Raw genomic sequence first — 5,736 nt, forward strand, 5'->3', positions numbered from 1 at the left:
TTTTTTTTTTTTTAATCGAAAGAATCCTCCAGGTTGCTTCCCATAGCACTCTTGCAGCCACTCCTTCATTACGCTTTCCCATCATCCACCCTTTCTTGTTGACTTTAACAGAGATGCCGCTCAGGATCTCTTCTCTTGGCATAGTCATCTGCTTAAAGATCACCATTGGCAGAAGTTTAAACCCTGATGCTGTGTAGCCCAGCACACAAGTGAAATTCATTCTCTCATGGCCATTGGTTCTCACCGTGATGGTTGATTCACCTTGCTTATTAACAGTCCTAGTGAGGGGCAAGTCAGATGTCAACGGCACTTCATCCATGTTTATGATCTTGTCCAGTCCGATGGAATATTTGTTTATCTTTCTTAGTGTGAATTTGCGGAAGTTTGTTATTTTCTCTATGTAGTCAGGAGGGAGTTGCTGACACACAGTCGCCCGCGCCCTGATGGACAGTCCTTTTCGTTTCATAAATCTGTGACACCAGGATGACCCACCTCTGAAATTTTCTATCTTCATTTCGTTGGCGACTGTTTTGGCTTTCAGTCCGATCTACACAGTTGAAACACCTAGCCCGTTTGCTCTCTGTGTGTTCACCCAGTCTTCAATACAGTCTTCAAGTTTGGGCCATCTGCTCTTATTTCCTCTGAAAGCTTTTTTCATCTTTTTGGACTGAGCCAGTTTGGCACGCTGGCATCTCCAACGTCTCACCATTGATTCGTTTATACCAAGGTTATGTGCAGCAGCTCTATTTCCCTTGCTGAGAGCCAAATCGACTGCCTTTAATTTGAAAGCTGCATCATACGCATTTCTTTTGTTTGCCATACTGAGGGTTTGTGAATGAAAGCCTCCTTTGCTCCTGTAATACTCCTCTTGCTTTTGCTAATCAAGTTTGTTTTTCACGCTACTTCGTACGGCACTACGTTGCCTGTCGTACAGACATGTGACCAACATACCAGTCTTGTACCCCGATACTATGTGTTTGATCACATGCCCTTCCTCCAGGCAACATAGTGCCGTACAACAGTGGAACAACCAAAACCAATCCTCTTATGATATCTCAAAAAACATGGACAAGGCACACCTGACTAAAAGCCGCAGGGTTCAAAGCTTGTGCAAAAAGTAGCGGCTTATAGCACGAAAATTACGGTACGGTAAGTATTTTAGGGCTCAGTCACACAGGGCTTTTGGGGACTCCCTGGCAACCTGTAGCTAAGGGAATGTGTTTTCCTCATGCAGTCTGGAAGTTGCAAAAGCCAACAGCTGTGGGTTGTTGGCTATCAACAGGTGAAATCAACCACTAAGCAAGTACTCCACTAAAAAAAACCTCCTCATGATTTCTTTGGTCACTAGCAGATTGCCGTAGTAGCCCTAGTTCTGCAAACTCTTGCCCCTTGCTGATCAGTAGTAAAACTTTGAAAAGTGCAACATGAACTGGAAATATTGGGTAACACTTTCCAAACAATTTCACTTTCCACCTGCCAGCAGATCCTAGCAACGACTTCCTAAGCAGTCACAGGATACCGGGGGTTGAGGACTCTTTCCCTATAGACCTGTGATTGAAGACTTTTAGCAATAGATTTTACAGACAGCCAAACCAATTTCACATTGCGATCAGCAATCACTCACCAACCAGTGAGAATATACATTTTTCCTTAGCGATGCTTGGTTGCCAGGGAATGGCTGATTGGTCTTTAATCCTGTGTGACTGTGAGCCTTAGTTAAGTTAAATATCTAATCAGCCACATAGCAGTAACTCAGTGCCTTTCGGCATGCATACAGGCTCAAAATGAAAGTTCAAATTAAATATCGGGATGAGATGGAAGATTGAAGAGATGTGATTTCACTGAATTTGAATGTTGCATGGTTGCTGGTGGCAGAAAGACTGGCTAGAGTATTTCAGAAACTGCCATTTTATTTGGATTTTCCATTTCTAACCATCTGTCAGGAAAAAGGAAACAGACTGAAATTTACAAAGGCTCAACGACATTGGATAACAGAAGACTGGGAAAAAAAAGTTGCCTCATTTGATAATTCTCGATTTCTGCTGTGACATTCAGATGGTAGGGTGAGAATTTGGCCTAAACAACACGAAAGCATGGCTCCATCCTGCATTATAACAACAGTTTAGGCTGCTGCTGGTGGTGTAATGGTGTGGAGGATGTTTTCCTGGCACAGTTTGGGCCTCTTAGAACCAAATGAGCATTTGTTAAATACCACAGCCTATCTGAGTATGGTTGCTGACCATGTCCATCTATTTGTGTGTATCCACCTTCTGATGGCTGCTTCCAGTAAAATAATGTGCTATGCCACAAAGCTCAAATCATCTCAAACGCCTTTCTTGAAAATACACAGTGAGTTCACTGTAGTCAAAAACCATCCACAGTCACCAGATCTCAATCCAGTAGAATACCTTTAAGACATGGTAATGTGCAGCCTACAAATCTGCCACTTTGATAAATGAACTGTTTGCATTCAACTACAAACAAAATAAGAGTGTTAACAGAGCAGTTTCTTCACCTACAGTACCAGATTGTCTGAGTCCCCATAAATCGAATATGTGGGTGTTGGAGGTTTGATACCAGTCCATTTTGTGGTGTGAATGCTTCAGGGGGAACCAGCATTCCATCAGCCTGTGGCAGAAGTGCCAGACAGAAAGGTGTGAGAAAATCTATTTGTCCATATTCCAGTCTGTCACTAAAAATGCCCTTTATTTTACAGCGAAAGTAGCAACAAACCCATTCAGCTGTTGCTGAAATATTACTTAACAGATTTGTCCCCGATGAAGTCTTAAATTGGCGTTCACGGCATTAATTCATCATATTAATTATTTTTCTTCCAAATTACAAACAAGTACATCAGTTCACCATGACTGCCATCCGTAGCACCAACAACAAGATCATTTACATAAGAAATGTTCTTGCATCTGTATTTTTCCAGCCATAACCTCATGCAATCTTCTAAACGATAATCTCAAGTGTGGCATTACTGGACATTGTTTTACTCTGAATAGCATGTCAAATGTAACCACTAATGACTGGAGAGTTGTTATTAAAGTAAACTCTTGACCTTGCTGTCAGATGACAACTTGACAGATAAGAATTAATGGGAAAGGATTTTCTCAAATCCCCTTCGAACAGTGCTGTAATCTGCCAGTGAAATAGCAGACAAAATGAATTTTAATTGATCTTATGGTAAATGTCAAGAATCATTTATGGGTGTTTATTGTGGTTGGTTTCAAAAAGAAACTGGCATAGAATTTCTCTTTTTTTCTGCTACTATAGGATGAGGGAGAAAATGGAGGTAAACAGCAGTTTTAAGAAATTAAAGCAAGGTTATAGACCCAAGTTGAGATGTTTCAGACAAGGTAAAGGCCTATCATTTTGCTTACACACAGTTGGCTTGACAGCATACATCAAGAGAGGTGACTGAAATATATATATGTGATTCACTGCATTAGAATTTCTTTTAAATGTTAACACGCCATTTCCTAACTCTATTCTATAACCTGTTAACATAAACATCCCAAACATGCAGAGCAGAAATGGAAGATTCTTAACAATGCATAACAAGATGTTACAGAGTCAAAGTTTTGTCCAAATTTAAATCTGTATATTAGAAGTAGTGATGTAAGATGCTTTCTTGCAACTTTCCTCCTCCCATCTCTGCCACAACCAAGTCATTCAGTGCTCCATCCAAACCTACATCCTATCATAGGATATGATCATAGGATCATATCACCATCACCAGTGTCTACACTCCAGGGTTGGTCCCGGCCTAATTCCTGTCACTGCTAAGGCTGTAAATAAAAAAAATATAAACTCTATTTGTTTTAACCTTGTGACCATAATACATCTGCTAATTTTCTGAATTAATAAGCAAATACATTGTACTATGTTCTGCTGGGTGGATTTATTGAACTGAAATTTCTACTCTGCCATCAGCGAAACAAGCAGATGTGCAATGAAAACCTTGCAAATAACTGACATTGTGTATGTGTTGATTTATGTTCACATTTATTATATAAATGTATTCATGATTGGCTTTTTAATTCCATTTAATGCCATGAGTATTGTTAATAGTATTTGTTGTGAAATTAGTGTATGCTTCATGTATTTTTTTGGTTGTAATTATCCTTTTTTCATTCCTGGCTTTTACGGGAATTGCAGTAAACCATGTTTTTGAACTTGACAGAAGATAATGCTAAAAAAAAGAAGTGAGATAGACATTACAAGCTATCATCTTTCCCACAGTGGAATGCAAGCATGTTCACTCTGCGTTACTATAGCAACAGCACCCCATTAGGTGGCGGGAGAGTGAACGAGTGAATGGGCAGACATGCGGACAGAAAAAGAGCGAAAAGAGGGAGGGGGTATAGAAAAGAAGGGGATGGGGAGATGAAAGATGAAACCACATGCAGGTGGGCAAAGTTGAAGATGAAGGTAGTGTTGCCACTGAAGGGACTGAAAGAAGGGGGGGATGATAAAAAGGAGGAAATAACGGTGGGAAGTAGGAGGCAGTGTGAGCATAAGGTGGGGAGAGAGGTGGGTAAAGGCAAGAGAAGATGTGGTTGACAAAGTGGCAAGAAAAAGACCTGTGAAAGGAGATCTGGTTGCTCACTGTTTGGAAGCTTCCAGTGTTGATATCTCAGCCGATTTAGCCAATTTCTTCTCTTTGTACCCCACCTGCTGTTTCACTAACACTTTGTAAAGTGCTTTGTAGGCTGCTAAGGAAAAAAGTGTTTTTATCAGAGCAGTCCATTTACCACTTGACTTCTTCTTGTCTCCACTTTATTTGAATTACTTCTGTTTTTGCTCACTTCACCGTCTTGCTTGAGTATAGAACCCGGTTTCATGCTGGCGTTCACAAAATCAATTAAAAGAAAAAGCATACTCCCACTCAAACTTTCTACCAGCAAACACAGCATGCTCCTAATGGGCATAATATGGATTTATTTATTTTTTTAATCTTTTTTTATTTGGTTACACTAGGATAAGTGGCAGTTTTTTTTCTCTTCGACTTAACTAAACTTTGTGACTGTGGGAATTTGTAATGGACACACAGATGTGGACTTTTTTATGTAACTGCTCTTTTTATCTTATTATTTCAGTGACAGAAAATGGTAATTTTCTGCATAATTTCTGTGAGTATCCCATATTTACAGATATCAGTGTTTATTTGTTAAATTTTCCCATCATATCATTAATTGTTATAGCAAATTGTTTACAAAAGATAATACACAAAATCTCTGTCTGAGTGTTTCTTTCTTTCTTTCTTTCTTTCTTTCTTTCTTTGGCCACCGACTCCTCCTAAACAATCCAGAGTTGAGGAACCAAACTTGGCACACCCTGAAGGTTCCCAGCTATATCAGATTTTTTGACATGATCACGTTGACTAGCAACTTCTTACTAAATGGTTGAAAGGAAATTTTTTAGCATTTATGCACCTTTAATACTGTAGTATAAATACTATAATAATTTAAGACAACCAAAGAGATGTGAAAACAGACAGGTGCGTGTGTGTGTGTGTGTGTGTGTGTGTGTGTGCGTGTGTGTGTGTGTGTGTGCGTGTGTGTGTGCGTGTGTGCGTGTGTGTGTGTGTGTGTGTGTGTGTGTGTAGACACTGACATGATACTAAGGAATGAAACATGAAGGAAATTGTATCCATGTACAATTTAAATGCATATGTAATGCAGTTACTGATAAATGATGTTAAAGTAAAACATAGAAAAGAAGAAAATG

This window comes from Pundamilia nyererei, unplaced genomic scaffold (genome assembly GCF_000239375.1).
Source record: "Pundamilia nyererei isolate P.nyererei 1_Seehausen unplaced genomic scaffold, PunNye1.0 scaffold00014, whole genome shotgun sequence".
NCBI classification, from domain to species: domain Eukaryota; kingdom Metazoa; phylum Chordata; class Actinopteri; order Cichliformes; family Cichlidae; genus Pundamilia; species Pundamilia nyererei.